This window comes from Mauremys mutica, chromosome 3 (genome assembly GCF_020497125.1).
Source record: "Mauremys mutica isolate MM-2020 ecotype Southern chromosome 3, ASM2049712v1, whole genome shotgun sequence".
NCBI classification, from domain to species: domain Eukaryota; kingdom Metazoa; phylum Chordata; order Testudines; family Geoemydidae; genus Mauremys; species Mauremys mutica.
The window spans coordinates 25,978,114-26,005,635 of NC_059074.1; the positions used below are offsets into that span (position 1 = coordinate 25,978,114).

The 27,522-nt window shown below is 42.7% G+C and overlaps 1 protein-coding gene across 2 annotated transcripts in view; it reads right to left on the bottom strand.

Annotated features, from left to right (window-relative positions):
- Positions 1-27,093, bottom strand: part of VSNL1 (visinin like 1) — a 140,512-nt gene extending 113,419 nt beyond the window's left edge. For both annotated transcript variants that reach the window (XM_045011297.1, XM_045011296.1), the window contains exon 1: positions 26,900-27,093. The gene's annotated coding sequence lies outside the window, so the exon portion shown is untranslated. The remainder of the gene's footprint in view (positions 1-26,899) is intronic.
- Positions 27,094-27,522: the final 429 nt, after the last annotated feature.

Here is a 27,522-nt window from a genome sequence, read left to right on the forward strand (position 1 = left end):
CTTCTTTGTACTGAACATATATGATTTTGACTAGAAGTATTTTAACACGATTGTCTTGAATTTTATGAAAAGGATTACATTGTGTTTATATTTTGGAACAGATAGTGGGATAATATGACCCACTACCCACAAAACCTTGATTTTAAAAAAATGCAGGGCGGGGACTCAAACATTAATATCAACTTCTCTGACATAGGGTACCCCAAAGGAGCATGGGGTCAATATGGTTTGAAATAGCTTAGCTGAAACAATCATACAATTCTTGCTGTGCTGGTACTCTGAAAGGTAAAAGAGAAAAGGTTTCCTGAAAGTGCATAATAGTATATAGCACCAGACTGAAAAGCAGAGTAATTGAATCAGCTTCCTTTTTTGAACTCCAGAATTCATTTCGAAAATCCCCTTTTCAAATACTAGCCTTTTTATTGTATTATCCTTGAGATGTGTTTTTGCAAGATACACAGGCTACCAAAATATGTAAAGGGACAATGTAAACTACAACTCCACTCAATTTCAAAATGGAATTAAGAATAATTTCAGTTACTACACTTGTCTCTGGGTCCTTCTGCCAATTGCTGGTGCCTTACAATCAAATTTTCCAAATATTTTAAATGTTTCGTTTCCCTCACCTCTGTGACTACTGCAAAGACCCACACAAATGACAAAGAAGACTAACAGATTATACATGGGAAACAGTTAAACTATCTACACACACAGTGCTGACAAAAGTACATATGAAACAAAAGACAACAGAGAAAATATTTTCTTCTCTAAGCTCTTTCACACTAATCTTAGAGGTTACTTGTAACAACAGTCGGCAGACAAAAGGGTGATTTAAATTGACAGAGTCCATATAAATACAATGGACCAAGTCCATTAGTTCAATAGAGCTGTTACAACCTTACACCAGCTGAGAACCTGGGCCACAATATTTTAAATATTAGCTTTATTTCATTATGTGTATCCATACATACTGTACAACACAGACATTTTCCCTTATAGGGCCTGATCCAAAGCCCATTGAAGTCACTGAAAATCTTTGAGTTCAGATCACGTATATACAGCATATCTTTCTGGCAACACATTTGACTTGCACTTCATAACTGAGTACCATTACATTTTCTTAAACCACTTTTATAAGTAATCCAAATAATAAATCTGTGTTGTTAACATATTAAGTTTTTGTATATCTATTCTTGGGGTCATTGCTGCTTTAGTTTGCTCCAGGGCGAGGTAAAAGCAAACATATTGGAAAAGGATATTTCACTATCGTCATGCTGTGTATTTGAGACTTCATAGTTTAGGTTTAAGTTAGTTATTTTAATATTTTCAAAGAACGTTGAGATCCTCCCTCAAAAGGAACTATATAGTGATTGTCACAGTTTCTGTATATCTGCACCTGTATTCTTCCTCTGACCATCTCTTTCATGGTCCACTCCAGGAATGCCAAGCCAGGTCTCATGATTCCAGCTATCACCTGTCTCTGGGCAAGAACTGTTGGCCAACTCCCTTCTGACCAGGGGTAGGGAGCCCCTTGCCTTACAGATATTCCCCAACAAGCCCATCTATCTAAAGGCCAGTACCTGTGCTTTGCTTTCAGTCCAGCATCCATGGTTAACATTTCTCCAGGTGCTATAACAGTACTTACCTGTTTCCACACAGCTCTGTCTATGAAAGCACATTTATTCTTCAGCTAAAAGCATTACTCAGAAAACATAATACAAATAATAAATGTTCTGACACACATGCTACAAGCTTACCAGGGGTCACCCATCAGTCTTATGTGGCCCTAGTACCCCAAGGTCTTTCCAACCCTTTTCTGTGGGTTTGGGCCCTTGGACAGATTGTCCTGTCTGTTTGCTAGATCAGGAAGAAGGTCTCAAGTTAGTTCAAGTGCATCCTTTTTTACCCAAAGCCCTTTTATTGTTTCCTAGTCTCTGGAAACCTGGCCTGAACCAGTATATGGAAGCCACCTCACAAGATGGAGTTTTTTTAGTCTCGGTCCCTTAGGGGCCGGAGGACATGCCGGATGCTTCCTGGAGCAGCGCAGAGCCAGAGCAGACAGGGAGCCTGCCTTAGCACCACTGCACCACTGACTGGGAGCCGCCTGAGATAAGCGCCGCCCGGCCGGAGCCCGCACCCCAAACCTCCACCCACACCCCAACCCCCTGACCCAGCCCGGAGCCCCCTCTTGCACCCTGAACCCCTAATTTCTGGCCCCACCCTGGAGCCTCCAAACCCAGCTGGAGCCCTCACCCTCTCCTGCACTCCAACCTCCTGACCTAGCCCAGTGAAAATGAGTGAGGGTGGGGGAGAGAGAGCGACTGGGGGTGGAGGCTGGAGTGAGTGGGGGCGGGGCCTCAGAGAAGGGGTGGGGTAGGGTGGGGGCAGGGAAGGGTGTTCAGTTTTGTGGAATTATAAAGTTGGCAACCCTACCTGAATTACAATTTCTATCTAAGTTTCAAACAGAGATGCTTGACACTTAGCTGGAAATTGAAATTCAAATCTCAAGGTAAGAAAGTCAAGCTGAGTTTGCTGTTATCTGCTTATTCACAGCACTGTCATCTCGGATTTTATGTCAAGATGTGGATGCTGTGAATAAGGTCATGTCAAGTTCTAGGAATATACCGGCAATACTACAGGTGTATTATCCCTCTCATCACTGACATGGAGAATGAAGCATAAGCAACAGAAAGTGCATTCAAATGCAACAGGGTCAGAAATGTGTGTTATTTAAATTCTTCAAAACTAGGACCCCATCATAACGGTGTTGTACTGCTATAAAAGCAAGACTGTAACAGCAATATAAACAATCATAAGATCAATGAATCACGGGACTTACTGATGACAAAGACCTATAAAGGCTATCCAATGCAGTGTTGTTCCTCACAGTACATTCTTCAGCCCATTTCTGGAATTTACATAGTTTAATAAATCATAGAATCATAGAATCTCAGGGTTGGAAGGGACCTCAGGAGGTCATCTAGTCCAACCCCCTGCTCAAAGCAGGACCAAACCCAACTAAATCATCCCAGCCAGGGCTTTGTCAAGCCTGACCTTAAAAACCTCTAAGGAAGGAGATTCCACCACCTCCCTAGGTAACCCATTCCAGTGCTTCACCACCCTACTAGTGAAAAAGTTTTTCCTAATGTCCAACCTAAACCTCCCCCTCTGCAACTTGAGACCATTACTCCTTGTTCTGTCATCTTCTACCACTGAGAACAGTCTAGATCCATCCTCTTTGGAACCCCCTTTCAGGTAGTTGAAAGCAGCTATCAAATCCCCCCTCATTCTTCTCTTCTGCAGGCTAAACAATCTCAGTTCCCTCAGCCTCTCCTCGTAAGTCATGTGCTCCATCCTCCTAATCATTTTTATTGCCCTCCGCTGGACTCTCTCCAATATATCCACATCCCTCTTGTAGTGTGGGGCCCAAAACTGGACACAGTACTCCAAATGAGGCCTCACCAGTGCTGAATAGAGGGGAACGATCACATCCCTCGATCTGCTGGAAATGCCCCTACTTATACAGCCCAAAATGCCATTAGCCTTCTTGGCAACAAGGGCACACTGTTGACTCATATTCAGCTTTTCGTCCACTGTAACCCCTAGGTCCTTCATGTTACTCCTAACATCTCCGGCTAGCTGCAACTCCAAGTGTGATTTGGCCTTCCTAATTTCACTCCTGCTGCCCAGCCATTCGGTCCCTAGCGTATAGCAGTGCATGGGATTCTTCCGTCCTAAATGCAGGACTCTGCCCTTGTCCTTGTTGAACCTCATCATATTTCTTTTGGCCCAATCCTCTAATTTGTCTAGGTCCTTCTGTAACCTATCCCTATCCTCCAGTGTATCAACCACTCCTCCCAGTTTAGTGTCATCTGCAAACTTGCTAAGGGTGCAGTCCACACCATCCTCCAGATCGTTAATGAAGATATTGAACAAAACCGGCCCCAGCAACGACCCTTGGGGCACTCCACTTGATACCGGCTGCCAACTAGACATGGAACCATTGATCACTACCCGTTGAGCCCGACCATCTAGTCAGTTTTCTATCCACCTTACCGTCCATTCATCCAGCCCAGACTTCTTTAACTTGCTGGCAAGAATACTGTGGGAGACTGTATCAAAACCTTTGCTAAAGTCCAGAAATAGCACATCCACTGCTTTCCCCTCATCCACAGAGCCGTTCATAGAAGGCAATTAGGTTAGTCAGGCATGACTTGCCCTTGGTGAATCCATGCTGACTGTTCCTGATCACTTTCCCCTCCTTTAAGTGGTTCAGAATTGATTCCTTGAGGACCTGCTCCATGATTTTTCCAGGGACTGAGGTGAGACTGACTGGCCTGTAGTTCCCTGGAACTTCCTTCTTCCCTTTTTTAAAGATGGGCACTACATTAGCTTTTTTCCAGTCATCTGGGACCTCCACTGATCGCCATGATTTTTCAAAGATAATGGCCAATGGCTCTGCAATCTCATCGGCCAACTCCTTTAGCACCCTCGGATGCAGTGCATCTGGCCCCATGGACTTGTGCTCGTCCAGCTTTTCTAAATAGTCCCGAACTACTTCTTTCTCCACAGAGAGCTGGTCACCTCCTCCCCATACCGTGCTGCAGAGTGCAGCTGTCTGGGAGCTGACCTTGTCTGTGAAGACAGAGGCAAAAAAAGCATTGAGTACACTAGCTTTCTCCACATCCTCTGTCACTAGGTTCCCTCCCTCATTCAGCAAGGAGCCCACACTTTCCTTGACTTTCTTCCTGTTGCTAACATACCTGAAGAAACCCTTCTTGTTACTCCTAACATCTCCGGCTAGCTGCAACTCCAAGTGTGATTTGGCCTTCCTAATTTCACTCCTGCATGCCTGAGCAATACTTTTATACTCCTCCCTGGTTATCTGTCCAATCTTCCACTTCTTGTAAGCTGTTTTTTTGTGTTTAAGATGAGCAAGGATTTCACTGTTAAGCCAAGCTGGTCGCCTGCCATATTTACTTTTCTTCCTACACATCGGGATGGTTTGTTCCTGCAACCTCAATAAGGATTCTTTAAAATACAGCCAGCTTTCCTCGACTCCTTTCCCCGTCATGTTATTCTCCCAGGGGACCTTGCCCATCAGTTCCCTGAGGGAGTCGAAGTCTGCTTTTCTGAAGTCTAAGGTCTCTGTTCTACTGCTCTCCTTTCTTCCTTGTGTCAGGATCCTGAACTCGACCATCTCATGGTCACTGCCTCCCAGGTTCCCATCCACTATTGCTTCCTCTACTATTTCTTCCCTGTTTGTGAGCAGCAGGTCAAGAAGAGCTTTTCCCCTAGTTGGTTCCTCCAGCACTTGCACCAGGAAATTGTCCCCTACACTTTCCAGAAACTTCCTGGATTGTCTGTGCACTGCTGTATTGCTCTCCCAGCAGATATCAGGGTGATTAAAGTCACCCATGAGAACCAGGGCCTGTGATCTAGCAACTTCTGTTAGTTGCTGGAAGAAAGCCTCGTCCACCTCATCCCCCTGGTCTGGTGGTCTGTAGCAGACTCCCACCACGACATCACCCTTGTTGTTCACACTTCTAAATTTAATCCAGAGACTCTCAGGTTTTTCTGCAGTTTCATACTGGAGCTCTGAGCAGTCATTCTGCCCTCTTACATACAATGCAACTCCCCCACCTTTTCTGCCCTGCCTATCCTTCCTGAACAGTTTATATCCATCCATGACAGTACTCCAATCATGGCTCTGGCCCTAATCCTGTAAGGAGCTCCAAAAAAGACAGATCCCCTCGATGCACACAGAGCTCAGTTGCTAAACTGGAGCATCTGTATGGAAATGTGTCCTGAGATTCAGCCAAAAGATTCCTCTGCTCACCTTCATATCATTATTCCCGGACCATTTGTACCATCTTAATTTCTCTTCATCCTCTAGGGTGTACATCCTTCATGTATTTATGAGTGTTCATGTCATTCACGCACACACACACACAAGTTTTATCATGATTTACCTAACTAGATATTGTAATCTTCTCACATAAATCAGTTAATCCCCTCAGCCCTTAAATAAATTCATTTCTCTTCTCTGATATAGCCTGGCATTAATCTGACATTTAAGAAAACCGATTAAATGGGGAGAAGCTGTTCAGCTGGAAATGGCACGAATCAGCTGCATCTTTACTAACGTTCCATTTCCCAACACTTATTTTGAGACTCCTTAGATTTATCCTTCCTCTGCTCTAACAGTTATTTTCTCTACAACGTCTACAAAATTCATCTTTTTATCTCTGTCTCTCTATGATAAAACTAATTTCTATACTCTGGTTACTTCCTACCTCAAACTAGTCTGACCTTCTCCTTTTCAGCCTCCCTATCTCTTCTCTCTCTCCTTCATTCTGTTGAGTATGCTATAACCCAAATCATTTTCCTCTTCTATCATCCTCATTATATGTTCCTGTGGCACTCTGTGTTTCAATGCAGCATCCTGGAACCCCCATATTCACCACTGTCATATAATTATGATACATTTTGTACAAAGTATGCCTTGTGAGGTAGCATTTTAAAAGTCTTGATCTGTTGAACATTAATATCCTTTTGGATTGTATGTGCTATCATTGTATGGGAAGTTATGAAATTTTGCTATGTGTGTGTTACTGAAAAATGTTGTGAAGTTGGGAACTCCCACAAACAGCCTTTCAGACACAACAATGGAGCAGCCAGACACTGCTGATATTCCATTAAAGGAATCCATGCTCCCAAGGACTCTCCCAGGAACCATATACAATGGAGACTTCTCAGAGATAGCACGCAGACAATAGAGACTACTTGACTCACCTCATAGCAAAAGGTCTTTCCAGCAAGCTGGCAGAAACTATAAAAGAGAAGTGACATCATCACTTGGCCTCTCTCCCCCCACAACTCAACACCTGGAAACACATCTGGAGGACAAAGACTGAACTGGGGAGGTGGTCCCAGGCTGAAGGAAAGTTCCAGCCTGAGTATGGAAGATTGGTAACCTGCATGTACTAGGGTGAGATACTGTTTGATTCAAATCCTGTCTAGTTTATAGAACTCATTGCGGTTTTACTTTTAATTCATAGATAATCAACTTTGATCTGTATGCTTACTACTTATAATTACTTAAAATCTATCTTTCTGTAGTTAATAAATCTGTTTTCTATTTTACTTAAAACAGTGTATGGATCACTATTTTTACCTAAAATAGGGGATGGATCACTTGATGATTCTTTTCTATTCATTCCCTCTGAAGCACCACGCATTGGCCACTGTGGGAAGATAGGATACTGCTAGATGGACCTTTGGTCTCACCCTGTAGGGCCATTCTTATGTTCTTATTTTGGTTGAAGTGCTTGGAAAATCTGCTCAGGTTGCAAGGGCTGGTGCATGTCCACTTTCCTTGGTAGAAGTGATGGACTGGATAATAAACGTACACTGGTCAAGTATCAGGGGGTAGCTGTGTTAGTCTGTATCCACAAAAACAACAAGGAGTCCGGTGGCACCTTAAAGACTAAGGCTTTGGCTACACTTACACTTCAAAGCGCTGCCGTGGCAGTGCTTTGAAGCGCTAAGTGTAGTCAAAGCACCAGCGCTGGGAGAAAGCTCTCCCAGCGCTGTCCGTACTCCACCTCCCTGTGGGGAATAACGGACAGCGCTGGGAGCGCGGGGCTTTGACTACACTGGCGCTTTGTAGCGCCGCAATTTGCAGCGCTGCAGAGGGTGTGTTTTCACACCCTGCTGCAGCGCTGCAAATTTGTAAGTGTAGCCAACCCCTACGAGATTTATTTGGGCATACCTTCTGTGGGTAAAAATCCCACTTCTTCAGATGCATGGAGTGAAAATTACAGATGCAGCATTGTTATACTGACACATGAGGACAAAAGAGTTACCTCACAAGTGGAGAACCAGTAGTCAGGCTTTTGACCAAGGCAAGATGTTACAGCTCTGGGGTGCAAGGCTGGGAAGCTGGAGGGAATTGGCGGAAGCCTCTCTATTGTGGCATAGAGGGCGTGGTACCCCAGTTCCAGGTTGTGCCCTGGGGGAACCTGTTACAGTTCCCCTTTCTTATTCTCTACACTGGCTCCTCCTCTTCTTACACAGTCATTTTAAGCATCCACTCCACAGCTTTAAAGTTCTCACAACTCTGATCTTGTCTACATCAGTGACATGATTTCTGATTACACCACTTCCTGCTACCCAAGTTTCTGCTCCTTATGGGTTTGACCTAGCAGAATACTTAAGCATATGCTTAATTTTAAGAAAATGTGCTTAATGTTAAGCATATGCCTAAGTGCTTTGGTGTTTCAGGACCTTACTTCCTTTGCCCACTCCAACTCCATGCCTGCCTCCAAACTCTTCATTGGGAACTATGCACAGGCCTAAACCAAAACTCTGAGGGGAATACAGATCCAAATCTCAACTTCAGAACTAGTCCATATCTCTGTAATTGGCCACGCCCAGATCCAAGCATCCCCAAACTTGGGGAAAAAACTCAAATATGGATCTGAAATCTGAAGCTCAGGCCCATCTCTACTAGGAACAATTTCCTATTCATTGACATCAAGCACTGTCACTCTCTCCTTCCACTTGCTCCTAGAATCCAACCATTGCTGCTATGCCTGGGTGTGTTAACATACCCATGCAACTCCATTGCCCACTGTTGTGTTCATTTTATTTCATTGTACTAGTTGTGTCTTCAGTATGAACACTGGTGAAGGCAATGATTTTGTAATTTGCTTTTGGTATGTGTATATATACTATTACTACAGATACAGTATTGTATACATAATAAAAATTTTGCTTAATCTCTCACTTAATTTGGTTAGATATTGAGACCAGGGAAGGCAGCAGAATATTTTTAAATGGAGACCAAGTTGTACAGAAACAAAAGAGATGCCATCAATTTTGTTTGCCCAACAGGAAAGAAAACCTGCCTACTTCTACAGGTGCTATATCTCATGAGGATATTCTGAATGTCTTAATGCAGTGGTTTTCAACCTGTGATCTGTGGATCCCTGGGGGTCCACAGGCAATGTCTAAGGAGTCTGTGAAAGATTGTTGTTACCACAGAACAGGGGTTTCCAATCTGTGGTCCATGGACCTCCAGGGGTCAGCAGACTGTGTCTAGGATTTCCAAAGGGGCCTATACCTCCGTTCAAAATGTTTTAAGGGTCTGCAAATGAAAAAAAGGTTGAAAACCACTGCCTTAATGGAAAAGCTACATACAAAGATAAGATTGTTATTAACTGCTGCTTTGGAATTAGCTGAATCAAATAAACACATCAATTCATAAACTGGGAAGGAGGACAGAGTATGCAGAAGTATGTTAATTTTTTCATGGCACTTCAGACATTAAGGAGACCAGCTTAGTTCAAGCCCTGGTGAATAATATCTATGCTTACAATATTAGACTGTGGGGATTTACTGGATATTGTATTGTGGCTATTCCAATCCCTGGCTGTTGCTCTGACCTATCTTTATAAAGCTATTCTGAAAGTTTCATGAACCTTCTCTTATCTCTGTAGACAAGATGACATTAATACATTGTTATTGTTAATTATTTATATATATTGCTGTTAGTATATGTGCAACTGTATAAGAGGTGAAATGTGTTATACAAGTAACAGGACCCTGTTTTCGACACCTGGCAGTTTAGCGGCATGAAGTGTAATTTTCAAAATTATTTAAGTGACTTAAGGCGTACAAGCCCCATTGAAAGTCATCATCATCACCCCAGTTTTCAGAACCATAAAAGGATGTTTTCAGGCTTTCACATAGTCAAAGGAGATTGAGTTAAAACTGCTTCTATTGTTGATTTTAATTTTACCTTATATAAGTCTCCCCTCTTCCTAAAACCAAAACAACAATAAACCAAAAATGTAATGGGGTGTTTGATAGTCAAATATATATTACTTACTTACCAGGAATTTCTATTACACCCTGCAGAAATTCAGCACTGTGTAAGTTTATTGCTTCTCAATTGCTTGTAGTTATATACTATAAATATTTTAAATTCAGTGAAAAAACATTTCAAGGATCTATTAATCTAAAGTAACAGAGCTCATATATAATTGCAGTTAACTTACAAACAGAGATCTTTGATTTATTCTTGTGCAAAGAGAGCAAGATGTGCTTTGTGACCAAAGTACATACATTAGTGCATTTTATTAGTTAACTAACAACGTAAACACTATGGTATTGAGAGGTAGATACATGCCGACAAGCAGACACTTGATCCCAAGCCAATGAAAACAACAGATAATATGTTGTGCTACATCATTATAGCATTTTAAACCTTTTATTTTTCTCTTCATATCCTGCCACTGTTCTGTACATGGAACTCCAGCAGAAGTCAATGGGAATACAGGCTCTGAGCCTGCCATCAGCTCTATACCTGCAGACCCTTGCACTCATGTGGAGCTCCACAAGAGTTATTAGGACTCCACACAAGTGCAAGGCTTGGCCCAGGCACATAAAATTGCAGGAGCAGGGCTTTCGAATGTAGCTCAATATCAGCAGGGGCCCACTGCACTATGTATAGATAGAGTAGACAGACAGAACACAGTAGTACCTGAACTTCTGACATTGTACTCTGGTTCAGAAGCAGCCCTTCTGAAGACAACAGCAGTATATAGAACAATTTGTTAAAAAAAACCAACAAAAACCTGCTCTTGAAATATATTTTAGTTACAGAGAAGCTGGATTCAGTCACTGCTCCCAAATATGAATTGTCCTAATATAATTCCATGGAATCCTTGGATATATTTTTATTTTCATACTATTATTAACTGTGATTATATCATATATTATCATGTTATATATGAATATTTACATAGCACTGTAAATGTACATACCACAGTATGTACATATAAACAGACAATCCAAAAAGATTAGAATCTTAAGGCATGTAGTTGAGACAGGGAGAAAAGAAAAGGAGCAATTAAGAGAGGAGATGCAGAAGAATGTACAGATCAAGGGGGGATGAGATGAGGCAGAGGCAATCCTGACAATTCTGAGTTAGAACTTAATGTAACTACTTAGGAATCTTGAATGAGTAATGTTAATCTCTTAACCATGTAGAATTTATGTATGTATATATTTAATATATATGCATTCCAGTAGCACTTGTCATGTGCAAGGTACTGGCCCCTCATACAAGAAGACATAGTTCCTGGCCCCCAAAATCAGTTTAAAAAATAAGAAAAAGCTTTAAGCTAGACCAATCCTTGTTTCATATACTCAGAGCACATCCCCACATATCTGGATGCTCTTCTCGTAAGCTTTAATGTAAAAAAAATACGGGTAAGTGATGATCCACTCACAATATCTGAGGAAAATGGATCCTTATCATCTACTTCTTTTGGCACATGGATATGATATTGATACAGTAAGCACATTAGAAATACCCTAAATAGACAAAATAAGACATGTCAGTGGTTTTCCACCTTTCCTATATTGAGACCACCTTCTCATCTAGCAGGGATGCACTTTCCATTCAGTAATATGGGAAAGAGGGTGGTTGTGACCCTTCGACAACTGATCCCCTGGTTGAGAATCCATGAGATAAACTTTTTTTAAAGATCAAAAATATACAGCCATACAGACTTCAAGGGCCAAAAGTGTGTAGTAATCTACATGCACACTTTTTCACCCACCCAATGTACATGCATGCTAGGGGCCAGATCCCAAGCCCATTGAAGTCAATGAGAGACTTTCCTTTGACTTCAACAGCTATTGGATCATGCCCAAGGATACCGATACATCCAGACAGATGCCAAAGTGTATGTGAAGTTTAGTTAATGTGCATTTGACAATTTGGCCCCATCTGTCTAAAACATTTTGCTACAAATGAACAAAAATATTTAAAATAAATTTTATCCCTTTTGTTCTCCTTGTAAAAATCAATTATATCACCTTAAATTTTAATTCTCAAACTAGATTCTATTTCCAAGCAGCCATGGTTTCGTGTTTAATTCAGATTTAGAGTCACAGGACTAGAAGGGACCTCCAGTCTCCTGACTAGTAAGTATTATCAAGACCATCCCTGACAGGTGTTTGTCTAACCTGATCTTAAAAATCTCAAATGATGGAGTTTCCACAACCTCCCTAGGCAATTTAGTCCACTGCTTAACCACCCTGAGAGTTAGGAATTTTTTCTAATGTCCAACCTAAACCTCCCTTGCTGCAACTTCAGGCCATTGCTTCCTGTCCTATCCTCAGAGGTAAAGAAGAACAATTTTTCTCCCTCTTCCGTGTAACAACCTTTTATGTACTTGAAAACTGTTATCATATCCCCTCTCTGTCTTCTCTTTTCCAGACTAAACAAACCCAATTTTTTCAATCTTCCCTCAGAAGTAATGTTTTCTAGACCTTTAATAATTTTTGTTGCTCTTCTCTGGACTTTCTCCAATTTGTCCACATCTTTCCCAAAATGTGGCGCCCAGAACTGGACACAATACTCCAGTTGACGTCTAATCAGCATGGAGTGGAGCTGAAGAATTACTTCTCTTGTCTTGCTTACAAATACTCCTGCTAATAATCCCAAAATGATGTTCGCTTTTTTTTGCAAGTGTTACACTCTTGACTCATATTTAGCTTGAGGTACCCTATGACCCCCAGATCCCTTTCCGCAGTACTCCTTCCTAGGCAGTCATTCCCATTTTGTTTGTGTGCAATTGATTGTTCCTTCCTAAGTGGAGTACTTTGCATTTGTACTTATTGAATTTCATCCTATTTACTTCAGACCATTTCTCCAGTTTGTCCAGATCATTTTGAATTATAATCCTGTCTTCCAAAGCACTTGCAACCTCTCTCAGCTTGGTATCATCCACAAACTTGATAAGTTTACTCTCTATGCCATTATCTAAATCATTGATGAAGATATTGAACTGAACCGGACCCAGAACTGATCTCTGCGGGACCCCACTCATTATGCCCTTCTAGCATGACTGTGAACCACTGATAACTACTCTCTGGGAACGGTTTTCCAACCAGTTATGCACCCACCTTATAGTAGCTCCATCTAGGTTGCATTTCCCTATTTCATTTATGAGAAGGTCATGCAAGACAGTATCAAAAGCTTGTAGAAGTCTTTTCCAAGACAGGGGGAAAAAGCTCCAAAGAGTCCCTTAATGTCTCTACTCATATATATAATTTGAAAAATATATGTATAAAATTAATTTTTGTACCACTTACCAAAATACAGTATATGTTCTGCAGTAATGAAACAACATTATCTAATCAGATATGTGCTGGTTAGCTAGTAATCTTCCTAAAAAATAAATTGTGGGCAATGTTTGCCACAATGGACATTTAGTAGCTATTAATTCTAGTGACTAGCCACACAGATTTGAGATGGTCTAATGTTATATTTCATTAATTCCTCCAATTAAATCGTGAACAAACTAGTCCCCTTTCACATATTTGTCACATTCCATCAAAAACCATGTGGAATAATCCCTAAAAGCCTCCTATGTTAAACAGTATCTCTTATTTCATTCTTTATAAGCCTTTCAGTAGCTTTGTATTCCATCTAAACTATAACTGATAAAAAGAATATAAATATACTTCTTGTATTCTGAACTATCAACTTTTATAAACAAGATGTTCTAATTTTAAATTACTCTGTTCTGGATTAAATACATAGATATTCTCAAAGTCCACAAAGAAGATATCCTTTAAATTGTATTCAGTACCATTTAATATGGAATAATTTAATTTTTCTTCTGGATTAAAAAATGTTTTTATTAAATATGTGGAACTGATCCTTTAATAAATAATTCATTTCAAGTAACACACGATCATAGTGTAATTACTTCTTAAAATATCAAAATCAAGTTATAGATGCTTTACAAAGACTGTGTTTAATAAAAGCAGCAAAGAATCCTGTGGCACCTTATAGACTAACAGACGTTTTGCAGCATGAGCTTTCGTGGGTGAATATGCACTTGCATCCGAAGAACTGGGTATTCACCCACGAAAGCTCATGCTGCAAAACGTCTGTTAGTCTATAAGGTGCCACAGGATTCTTTGCTGCTTTTACAGATCCAGACTAACACGGCTCCCCCTCTGATACTTGTGTTTAATAAGTGGCCTGGTTAAGTTTAATTTAAAAAAAAATGACTTTGGGGACTGGCTAGCTCAAGGCCTGGTAAGGGAATACAGAACCTTGAAATGAGATATAAATGTTGAACCGTGAGGGTAATTAAGCACTGGCATAGATTGCTAAGGGATGTGGTACATTCTCCATCACCTGGAGTCTTTAAATCAAGACTGGATTTTTTTTTCTAAAATATATGCTCTAATTCAACCACAAGGTATTGGGCTAGATATAGGAATCACTGAGTGAAATTCTATGGCTTGTGTTACGTAGCTGGTAAGAGTAAATGATCACATTGGTCCATTCTAACTTTAAAAATCTTATGACTCGAAAACCTTTTCTCTCTAGGTTGCTACTTAAAGTGAGCAATGATCAAAAGTCATTATCATCAAAAGAATGAGTAGTGCCCCTATATAAACTAATCTAAAAATTATTAAAATCATCATTACAGCTGACATCTTTACTGGCAGTTTAAAAGAACCACTGCATGTCAGCTGAAACCAATGCAGCAGAGTAGATATACTCCCTCAGAGTTAAAACAATCAAGTTAATTCCATTAATTGATATTGAACTGATTGATTTATCTAATGTAAACAGAGCCTACACTAAATAGTCATAGAGACTCTGGCCTTGGCTACACTACAGAGTTTTGTTGATGTAAGTTACACAGACAATCAAAAACTAGTATAATTGCATCACTTGTGCATGTTCACAAAACACTCCTTCTATCAGCAGATAACACTGACAGAGAGAGCAGTGCACTGTCGGTAGCTATCCCACTGTGCTATTCACCACCTTCAGCAGATAGGAGGTGTGGGAAGGCAGAATGGATCAAACCGCATGATGGGTGTGGGTTGTATGTCCCATGATGCAGTTTTTTCCATCCCATCATTCCATGGGCCTCTGACAGTTTTGCGGTATTTTTCAATGGCCCCTGTTTACTGTGTGCTCACCATCTGTGTCTGAAAGGATGAGTCCTGCACTGCTCTCTACTGTTGTGGTCACTGTTAGGAACACATCGCAGCTGGTCGTGCAGTATATTATGAGCACCCAATCTGAACAGGAGTCAGAGGTGCCTGACCTGCTGTGTGCCATGGAAAGAAACAACTCCAGATTACTTTTGGCATTCAGGAGCTGCACATGGTGGACCATGGCTTTTGGGCTCGGGAAACAAGTACCGAGGGGTGGGATCGTATCGTTATCCAGGTCTGGGATGATGAGCAGTGGCTGTAGAACTTTCAGATGTGGAAAGCCACCTTCCTGGAACTGTGTGCGGTGCTCGCCCCAACACTGTGGTGCAAGGGCACCAAAATGAGAGCTGCCCTCTTGGTGGAGAAGCACATGGTGACCGCTCTGTGAGAGCTGGTGACTCCAGACTGCTACCAAACAGTTGTGAATCAGTTTGGAGTCAGGAAGTCCACCGTTAGGGCTGCGTTAACCCAAGTGTGCAGGGCCATTAATCACATCCTGCTATGAAAAACTGTGATTCTTGTCAACGTGCATGAAATAGTGGATGGCTTTGCAGCAATAGGATTCCCTAACTGCAGTGGAGCGATAGATGCCACACATATCCCAATTTTGGCTCCGGACTATCTTGTGACAGAGTACATCAATAGAAAGGGGTGCTGCTCTATGGAATTGCAGGTGCTTGTGGCTCACGATGGCCATTTCACTGACATCAACGCAAGGTGGTCCGGGAAGGTGCATGATGCACATATGTTCGGGAAAACTGGCCTATACAGAAAGTTGCAAGCAGGGACTTTCTTTCCAGACCAGAAGATTCCAATGGGGGATGCTGAAATGCCCATAGCGATCCTGGGAGACCCAGCCTACCCCTTACTCCCATGGCTCATGAAGCCTTATATGGGAAATCTGGACTGCAGCAAGGAGCGCTTCAACAATAGGCTGAGCAGGTGCAGAATGACCATAGAATGTGCCTTTGGCAGAATAAAAGCTCACTGGCACTGCCTTTATAGCAGACTAGACCTAAATGAGGAAAATATTCCCATGGCCATAGCAGCATGCTGTGCACTCCATAATATTTGTGAGGCTAAGGGTGAAAAGTTTCCCCCGGGGTGGAGCACAGAGGCAGATCACCTAGCAGCTGATTTTGAGCAACCAGATACCAGGGCTATTAGAGGGGCACAATGGGGTGAGGGGGGTGGGCTACTCGAAGCAGGGAGGCTCTGAGGTACCATTTTGACAATAAGCTCCAGTAATGTCTTTCTATACAGCACTCTGCCATGCTTTAACTTGCTGCCTTGCATGAAAATGTTGATGATTCCTGATCATGATTTGTATTCAACAAATGATCAAATTGCCACCATGTATTAATTCCAGCAGCAACAACAGTATGTAGGAGATAAAGATTGGTTATCTTTCAGAGAGTATGTTTTTATTAAATACCAATTAACAACACACACAAAAGGCTTGGTGGGAAAGGAGATAACAATGAAGGGCAGTGTAGGCTCTATAGTTGTGTATAACTCCATCTATCATTTTGGATGCTGTCCAAGGGGGTGGAGTGAACAGGGCACCAAGACGGGCAGGGAAGTTGCAAGGAATATGTGGGAGGAGTATGGGGAGGGCACGGAAAGCAGTTCTGTATTGGCTGCAGGCGGGGAAAGCACACATGAATTCAGCCTGAAGTGTGATTAGAGACTTCAACATCTCCATTTGCTTCTCCATCACTTTTATCATCCGCTCCTGGACCATTAAAATTCGCTACTGGGTCTCCCTTCTGTCATGCTTGTCTATTTTATCATTTTCTTTAAAGTTTCTCTTCATGTCCTGCATTCTTGTTTTTCAGCCTCTAAGGATTGCAGCATCTCTCAAAACATGTCTTCTTGCTCCTCCTTGGTTGCTTCCTTATCTGGCAGAGGTGCTCCGCGTGTTTTGGGGGCTCCCCTGAATGCCACATCTGCAGAAGCACAAGAAACAAGAAACAGAAGCATGATTGTTAGTACACGCACAGCATCAAAACATTATAATAAAATGCACCTTTTTAAAAATACAAATCAGCTTCCCACTGTCCTTGGCAAACACACAGCTCGACGAAAGCCCTAAACATGGTGAGTTCAGCCCGGGGGGAGGTGGGGTCAAGATGTGGCAAAGAATCTTGGTGTTTTTTTAAGGGGATCACGGCAGGTGACTAGGGACAATATTGTAAATTCTGCCATCATTTTCCACAGGCAGGGGTCATTGAAGCTGATATCTCATTCCTGAAGGTAAGCAAGGATGCAAGGGTGCATCTCCTTCACACATGTGGCTTCAGACCAGGTACCTATGCTGCTCACCTATGTGCTGCTTTGGTCCCAGCACAAGTGATTGCCGATTGGTGCAGGAAAGTTCCCTAAAAGGAGTGACGGAACAAAGCCAAGGAATCTTCGGCAGAGGATTCACGAGTATGTCCAGGAAAGTTTCCTAGAGATCTCTCTGGAGGATTCCCATGAAATCTTGGTGTGCGTTAACATGCTGTTCCGCTGCACTGCTTATCTGCACAGTGGAATGTGAAGCACACGCAAACACAGCTAGTCTCGTACATTTCTATCCCTTCACCCACTTCTAGAATATACAAAGCAAAGGACAGCTCTGCCTAATATAACCGAGCAGCATCAACTCAAAAAGATCACTTACCAAAGTTCTCCTCTCCCGTATTATGCGCACCAGAGACGGACTGCTGGGACTGGCTAGATCCCTCCGGAGTGGAAAAGAAATGCTGACTCGCCACACTACTGGACGACTCTGCTGTGTGCTCCACATCATTCCCCAACTCAACCTCCTTGTCCACAACTTCATCCTCTGGGTTGAGTCCGCAGACTGCAGTCTCCAGCCCTGTCAAAGTATCCACTGGGCTCTTGGCGGTGGAGGTGGGGTCGTCGCCAAGGATGGTCTCCAGCTCTTAATAGAAGCAGCAGATCTTCAGTGCAGCACCAAAATGACAGTTTGACTCCTTTGCCTTCTGGAACACCTGCCTCAGCTCCTTTATCTTCGCACGGCACTGATGTGTGTCCCGTTCGTAGCCCTTATCCAACATACCACAAGAAATCTGATTGTAGGTATAGAAGTTCCTACGGCTGGAGTGGAGCTGGGATTGCACAGCCTCCTCTCCCTACAGTACCAGCAGCTCCAACAACTCAGGTTTGTTCCAAGCGGAAGAGCATTTCCTGCACTGAGCCGCCATGGTCAGCTGGGAAGATGCAACATGAGCTGTCCACACTGAGCAAAGAGAAAGTGGAATTTCAAAAATCCCCAGGCCTTTAAAGGGGAGTGGGGCAGAAGACTGTGTATCTGGGTGCAGGGCAGCAGAATTCGAACTGCTGACCAGCGGTCAGGATGGGCATTATGGGACACCTGCTGGAGGCCATGTAAAGCAGCATAACCAAGCGCAGCATCTACACTGACACTCTGTCGATATAACTTTGCTGCAAAAAGCCAAACAGCTCTCATTGAGGTGGCTTTATTTTGTCGGCAAAGCAGGAGAGTTTTGTCGGCAGAAAGAGCATTGCAGTGTGCACATCTCCACTGTTTTGTCAATGATAGCTGACTTTTGTCGACAAAAGTAGTGTAGACAGGACCTCTACTACTCTCTAATGCCTACCACTTATCCCTGCCAGTATGGAAGCATGTTGCTGGCGCATTATGAGAGCTTTGCAATGCCACTGACTATGTCTCACTATGGCTTTTTGGGTATATAGAGGACTTCAGTTTCTTGGGCTATCTATCAGGTATCTTTGAAAAGTACTTAATTCACGTAAAGGGAAATTTACAACCTTTTTTTGGTTTTTGTGAGTGCTGGGGTGGAGGGGAGAGGAAAGACATTTCTAACTACAACTATCTGACAAATAAGAGAACAGTTATAATTAGATAATCCAAGGTGTCAAATAAGGTGTAGGATCTACTAACAAACCACACATTGTGATTCACTCTTTTCGCCACAAGAGAACACAACCCCCGCTATTTGAATGGGAATGACATGTACACATGGTATGCAATCCTGCTCCCATTAAAATAAATGGGAAAACTCCCACTGAGTTGATTGGGAGCAGAAGGGGGAGCATAACAATATTATCAGCGAATCTTTCATAGGATCCCATGGTATTTAGTGAACCTTATAATGGATCTCTATGAAAACACTGATATTGTTTTGAATTAATCATCCATTAAAAATCACAGTAACACTAACTCTAATCACAGAAACAGCTTTCAGAAGAGGTATGTTTTAAAATGCATTTTTTTTCTTGAAGGAAATTATTCAGTTACCATTACCTCAATAAATTACATCAGCTAAAGTGTAACAAAGTCTTGTTCCTGCAAATACCTGAACCTGGCAAACTTAGCACAAATTCTTCTATTTTTTCTGTACAGTCTTGGCTCCTAAGAGTGACTTACGTGGGGTCTGTTGTGGGCAGAATTGTTTAACTGATGGTCAGATATATTCAGACACCATGATATGATTGCCTTCTATGTTTCTGGGGACAGAATTTGAGACAGTGTTATTTTTAGCACAATAGACTTACTTATTTCTAATTAGTTATGTGAAAATTATTTACTTGAGGTCAATTGTGAATTTCTTGTTTTAGCTAGAACAATCTGTTCCCTAGCCTCCACTAGAAAGACTGCTGGATACCTTTATATACTTATTTTTAAATGTATGTTTAAAATTTTCAGTGCAAAAGAACATCATAGCCCCCTTACCCTTGCCACAACTTTCTACTTCCCAGTGAGCAAAACACCTCTCCTCTCCTCCAACTCCCTCCTTAAACACCATTTATTTTGCTAAGTCTTCCAGCTATGAGATCACCATTGACAATTTGCCTCACTTTTCACATTTCTGTTATTATCCCGTGGATCATATTGATATGAAGTAGATTGAAATGTCCTCAGGTTTCTCTTTGCTGTAAAGTTTTAAAATAATAATTATTAATATGTACCAATGTAAAATAAATAACATCAAACAGTAATACTAATTATGGATTTGGAGCACTGTCTGGAGAATTTGGATTCCATAAACAAGAACAATTATTTCAGCAGTTGTTGAGAGCCATGTTCTTGTTCCCATATGTTTCGTTCGGTTTAAAGGGCATTGCACCCATTTTTTCTCAGACTCTGACTTTTTCAGCAGTCTGAAATTTCAAAAGATAATAAGCACCTTTCTACATGAATGAGCTCAGGAGTTTGAACTAAGATGGCAACATGAGTGTTTTCCCATGCCTTGCCGGTGGTAACATCCTACCCAGAGCCTCATCTTTGCTCTGTTCCTGTATACAGCATTTCCCTAGCTTACCATTTCTTTTCACTATGCTGGTGCTGTACCCAGAACTCCTAGGCTAATGCCATGTGCAGAAGTTACAGCACAGGGCATGGATTTTCAGCATAATGAGGGAAAATAAACAGTGAAGAGGGCAGGAGAGAGTGAATATGAAGAAGCAAATAGAACTGATGCATGCAAAATCAGGAGGGGAAGGAACAAAGCTACAGTGGAAAGAGGGAAAATAAATAAACAGAATGTGAAGTTGTGTGAGACACAAATGCAGGAGTAACAGACACTCAAGTGAAAGGAGCAGATGCAATAATCTGATGGCACCATAACAAACTGCAGGACTAAATTTGAGTCGTGATGGTTGGGGTTAGGAGCTCTGCAGAGGGATAACCCTGTTCTCTAATAACCATAGGCTAAATGAAGATCCAGGCAGACTAAAAGTCACCATGATGCAAGACCTCTGCAATAGGAATCCTTTAAGACAGCTCTAAAAAGGACGGGGAGAGTAGACATTTAGTCCAGTCCACACTAACAAAACAACCAAGTATAAAAGGTGAGTTTAAAAACCATACTCAAGCTGTTTTAAAACATCATAGGCAAGAGACAGGATAAAATGGAAAAAAGAAGGTTGCAACCTTTCATGATATGTGACAGATATTTACAATTCTAATTATGTTTAAAACAAGCTTATCCATTAAATCTAATTTATAATTGCCCAGCTTCCTTAATTAAATCACATGTAATGTATGTTGTTATTTTAATCATGGTTAAAGGCTGATCTTGCATTCTTTGCACATCCAAAACACCTGTTAAAATCAATGGGAGTTTCAACTGCTTAAGGCATACAGAGTTGGGTCCATTATTATGGATGTGAGAAAAAGATAAATGTACATACTGCATATTGTATCTATAACTATCTTTCTACCTCTCTTTGTATAAATGATTTGATTTTAATCGGGGAAACAAAATATAATAAAATTAGAATCCCAAATTAAACAAGTGAAAATTTGATGAATGGAGCTGGAAGATCAGAAAGAATAAGATACAAAAATAAATAAGAGGAAAATTCAAAGACAATATGTTTAAAAAAAACAATAATGTTATTGGCCAGGCATTTCTCTATGAAAGTTCTAAAATTTAATTTATTTAGGTTTACGTACCTAAAATGATAAGGAAGCAAAATTTCTGCACATAAGGAGCATATGGACTTAGATCTAAGTCCTGCCCACTGCTATACTGGGGGTGAAGCTGTTACAGAGAACAAGCAGCAGGGATGTATCACTCCAAAGCACTTAAGAAAGCGAAAGGGAGAAAGGTGAGGTGTCACGGCTACAGGTGATGCAGTCTACACACCAGGCCCTCAAGAGGATATGGTCTGCTAGCTAGAAGGCACATCTAGTCCTCCAGCCAGCTAGTGTATATGCTACAGAGGCACTTCCAACTCCTTTCAGCAACCCAAGTGAGCCCTGTGGTGATTCCTCTATCGTGCCTATCCATAGGAATTCTATCCTGGGCACCAGGATTTCAACAGCCGCAAACTCATCTGCTACTGTCTTGCCTACACTGTACCCATCCACCTAGGCAACTTGCCTTGCAGTTCTGGCCAGGGCAAGATTTGACTTTGTTTGTATTATATAAACAGTAAGATGTCAAGTTGTGCCTTTTTTTTTCTTGGTAGATTTACACAAATAGGTTGGGGGTGGGGAGAGGGAATGAAAACATTTCTGACATTTGCTTTTAGAGTACTATGGTTATGTAACACTGTGACGAACTAAACACCGAAAAGGCTAAGTACCATGACAAATGACCACGGTCCCAGGCTTTGAATCTGCTTATCAAACTGGAGAACATCTTAATAGATTTCTAAGCAACGTACTAGTAAAGTGTGAAGACATTTTGATGTTTATTCTATGAGTAGCTATTCCATTCATTAAATATATTTTTGACGCATATGTGAGATCTATGTATACTGACTTACATCTGCACAAACAAAATCCAAGCAGCCAAAATCTACTTGGTTTACCTCAATACTCCCTTCCCCCCCAGACACAGACTACTTCTAAAAAACAAAGGTAAAAAATGAAAGGTGTCGTTATATGTCATGGCATATATCTGTATATGTTTAAAAGATAAGACCATTCAAAAGAACAATTATATTCACAGCCCTGCTCCTACTGAAGTCTATAGCAGAACTCCCATTGAATTCAATGGGAGCAGGAGCACGCCTTTTTTAAAAGGTGAGAATTGTGTAATGAAGATTAAAGACATTTTTAATTTTTTTCTTGAGGGTGACAGCAACTCAGACTACTTCGTGAATTTATTTATTGGGAGAGTTGGGAATGGAAGGAGAAAAGTAATAAAAGTATGAATTAAAATGACTCTCAGTCCCCAAACTTAAAATGGATACTACAGAAGGCTTTTCAATGGAACTGATATTGCTAAAATGTTTTCTTTACAAACACGTACTGTCAAAGAAGCCATAGTATAAATATCTGTATATATCTGAGAGCTTGCCATAGAAACAAACTGCTGTGTAAACAATATGTTTTGAGGGGACTGGTGAGAATAAATTTCACGAAGATCTAGATAGTTTTCACACCTTTCTGTTGCTCTGGTTTGTCTAGATTTTGTTGTGTACCATATACTGCCTAATAAATCTATTGCTTTTACTACTTAGTCTTATGTATAAATCGCCACTGATGATCCTTCTAGCTCAGCAATTTAATACGACAAGAGCAGAATTCAGATCTGCAAAAATGTTTGCTATAAAATGTTACCATTGTGGATACTGAAATCATTAGGAAAGGACCTCTATCTTTTAATATATCTGCTTCATGAACATCTTTGCAACAGCATAGCAACCATACATCGATTCAATATTTCACTAACTGGCCATATCACAAGCCTGAAAATAATCGTGTTTCATTTGTAATTAAAATTGGGTCCATCTTTGTAAAATGCCTCCCTCAAAAAATGTTATACTGTTATCTAAAAGGTTTCCTCTTCATTAAAAAAGATCGGATATCCGGATGCCCCTAATTCCTCCAGTAGCCTTACTATAAAATCTTTAGATTCTAAATTAATTCTGAAATCGATACCTTTAAATTATCTCTCGGTAGCGGATGGGATCTCGAGGCCACCTTGGAGAGGGGAGAAGATTTTTGCAGTGGGGGAGGGAGAGGGACTGAAAGCTGGAAGGCAGCCGCCAGAAGCAGCTGGAAGGCTGCTCTGCCTGTTCACATGCTGCTGCTCTGCAGCAGCTGCCAAAAGTACAGATCAGTCTTCGCTGCTGCTGCCCGGTGATTCATTTTCAGCCTGCTCATCAGGACAGGAAAACTGTCTTCTGCAATGTTAATGGGTTTTACAGAACGCCAAGGAGAGCACCCTGACCCGGGGAAGTCCATAAGAGGCTAAGAACTAACCTGCCAAGCCTCCACCTCCACCTGCATCTGGGAGAGCGCAGAGCACCTGGCGTGGGGGATGCTGGGTCTGTATGTTCTGAAGCTGAGGCCCAGCAGTAAAAGGAAGGTCGCTTTCCACAACCCCACAAAACATACCCAGCTCGGGGCTGTTTGCAGGTGCCCCCCAGGGTCTGACTTTCCACAGACTCTGATGAGTAGGAAACGGGGCTGCTCAGCATCTGGTGCCTCGGCAGTTGTGTCACAAAAATCCTCCCCCTCTGCAGGGGGCTGGGGAGAGCTCCTGTGTGGAGGAGGACCCCAGCGGGATCGGTTTACAGCGCCCCCCCCGCCGTGCCAATTACCGCCGCGGATTCAGTGCAGTTACATAACGTGAGGGTGCACGGTGCACCCCACCGTGATCTTCACACCAGCCCCCAGCGCCGCATCACGGGGGAGCAGAAAGGTGCATCTGTCCCCTCGGCCTCAGGACCACGTTCCGCGGGGCCACATCTCCCACAGCTTCTGAGTCAATGGGCTGCGAGGCGCAGGGACAAAGCAGGGAAGCGCAGCCGGTAACCGCAGACGAGAAAGGGCTCGTGTGGTGTTTGGGGGGTGGGAGGTACAGGAGGGAACGGCGAGGAATCTGCGGGGTGCAGAGAACGGCCAGGAGGGTCTAATTCCTGCAGCTCCAGAAGGTGCGGGATGATCTGGTATGTGCAAAAAGGGCTCTCGCGGAGATCTCGTGTGTGCAGAGAGAAGGCTGCAGAGGGCTCTGGTGTATGCAGAGAAGGGGTTGCAGAGAGGGAGCCGCGGGGATCTAGTCTGTGCAGAGGGGATTACTGCAGGGGGGGGTCCAATGTATAGTGAGAGGGGACTGCAGGAGGGATCAGGTAAGAGAAAAGAAGAAGCTGCCTGGGAAACGTGTGCAAGGAGCTGTAGTGGGGACCCAGTATGCGGAGAGGAGGTAAAGGGCGGGGGAGGCTGCAAAGAGGGGGCTGCTGGGTTCTGGTAAAGGGATGCGGGCGGTCTGGTGGGTGCAGAGAGGAGGTTGCAGGGAGATCTGGTACCTGCAGAATGGAGGAGAGGTAGGCAGGTGCCAGATCTCTGGTTAGCGCAGAGGCAATAAAGGGAAGGTCAAGTTGGTGCAGAGGGGCTTTATAGTAAGAGGCTGCAGAGGGGTTATGTGTGTGCAGAAAGGAGTTGGGGGCTGGGAGAAACGCTAGGGAAGGACCGGCATGTATTTCTAGCAGCATCTTTTAAGATACTGAGGGAGGAGGGATCTCGCTCTAAACCGCTGTTGTTACGCAATGTGGGGTTTCCAGAAGTGTTCAACGTCTTCCCCCTTCTTTCTACCAAACGGTCTCCTGCATCCCGTTTTCTGGATATTTCAGCCTATGCATGACCCTTCTGTGCAGAATGAGACACAATTTAAAAAAAACACTGTACTGAGCACACACAATTGTTCATGTGCTAACAAATTCCCTTTGTAATTTCAGGAATCTGCCTCTTATAGGTTGGCCAAATACTTGGGAGGGATGGAAGGAGGGGAGAAGGGAAGTTCCCACTTTTGAGTTACACCCCAGTACACCCAGTTAGCTCTCTAACTCGTTATTTTAAAACGTGTTATTCTTAAGCTGCACGTTTTGCTGCCCTTGCCACATTCTTCCTTGTATCTACTACCTGCGTCGAGACATCCTGCCTAAATTCCCTTAGAGATTGACCTGTCCCCGTCCCTTAGCTATAAAACATGCTAGATTTCTTAATAACACAGAACACAGCAGTCGAGCGACAGCAGCTTTTATGAAACTTCCTTTCTTGACTGGTTGGGTCACCGAGAAAAACGCCTCGATTCCCACACGAGTTCTGCCGATCTGCCTCAACTTGCCTCTCCTTTGTTTTGATCTTTGGAAATGAAATTCTCCTTTCGTCTCCTCTCCCTCTTTCTCACGCCTTCCTGTGGGAAATGACTTGGATTGCACACCAGCGTTTGTTATCTCCACCCACCTCCATTTTCACCTCGTTCTGTTCCCAAGTAAACAGGAGCGCAGCACATCCACCGTGCAGTTTACCACATCAAAGGAGTGAGATGAGCGCGCTTATTCCAAAGCTTATTCCTGAAAATATCTTGCAGATGCACAAAAGGGTGGACCACTTAAAAGAAACATCTGTCACACGAACCAAGTCGATCAAGAAAGTAATCGCAAGGGTCTCTAGCAATTTGCTCTTCACAATGGGTTTGATGACCTTGCAGAGACTACTGGTCTTCCTTTTAATTTTCGCATGGTCTGTTTGCACTGGAAAACATAATGACCTTTTCTCTATTGCTTTTCAAGTGATTAGAAATGTCAAAGGCTTCCGGCTATCAGCAAAACATGCCCAAACGCAAATTATTAAGCGAGCGATCAATGCCTGCTTTTGATGCTGGTGGTATTTATATTCTAATCAATATAGCAGTCAGTCTCTCATCTTAAATCAGGTCAAGGCAGATTGCTGTGGACACAATTTCCCTCCATTTGGTCAATAAAAACAACAACGCACACAAAGTATTAAGAAAGGAAAAGCAATGTTACACAACTTTGCTCGTTACAAGTATTTGTAAGCGCTAAAAAGAGGCAGAGAGAACCACATTGCTTTAAGCTTTTAAGTACTAACATATGGCACAAAAGCCTCCTTCTATTTCCATCCTATCCAGTTCATCCACTTTCACTAGCAAACACTTCTGCCACTTTTCCGGGGGAAAAGAAATCTGCACCGACAGGATGTCAGACAGTTTGACACTTTACAACCCTCTCATTTTATCCCCCACTTCTATCAGCAACAGAACTTCGCCATCTGCATCCAGAGATGTATGTATGTAGGGAGAAGTTTCTATTTATAGATTTAAAAATCATATCCCCCTCCCCCTATTGTCAAACCCCGTAGCGGACTTTGAAAAGTAATCCTAATCCTTGAATATCGTGCAGGCAAACACTTCACAGCTCACTTTCTCTTCACTATCACAAGATGTTCGCCCCCTCATCCTTTATTGCTAGCAAACAGCGGGATGAAGCAAAGCCGACAGCACTTTATTGTAATCATGCATTTCACCGCATCCATGCAAGAAATTCCAACCCCATCATGAACCCTAAATTAGCATCCAAGAGCAAAGGGAACACTTACAGTTTGCGTTGTGTGCTGTCACCTGCTGCAAAGGATAAAACTCAAAAGGGCAGATTTTCAGAGAGAGAAAGAGAAGTATTTAATTCAGATCAAGGGTGAATCGGTCCCTGCCTCGCCCGCTCTCTCTGCGGCTTAAATCCCCTTATAGAGCGCGCTGCGAGCCCAGCGGCTGCTTCCACACGTTCCTCCGCTTTGCGCTGCACTGCAGATCGGGAATCCCAGAGAAATCCAAGGTTCCCTTGCTGGATGGAGCTGCCTGCGCACGCGCTGCCAGTTCCGCGGGTGTCAGATTTTGTTCGCCAGGAGATAGGCGCATGCGCTTTCACAACAGCGAGGCCGCTGCCCTTGCTTCTGCTCTCACTTGCCATCAGAGATCGGATCCCGGAGCAAAACCAAGTGTGGGGGCAGGGGAGAGGAAAAGATCAAAGCGGGGGTGTGTGTGGGGTGTGTGTGAATAAAACAGGGAAGGGAGAGTGGAGGAACAAAAACAGAGTGACCAGATCATCAAAACAGGGGGAAGGACAAAAAAAGGGGAAAGAGGAGCAAAAACATTGAGGCAGGGAAGCACCTGGGCTCAGGGCCGCCCATAGAGGGGGCAAATGGGGCAATTTGCCCCAGGCCCC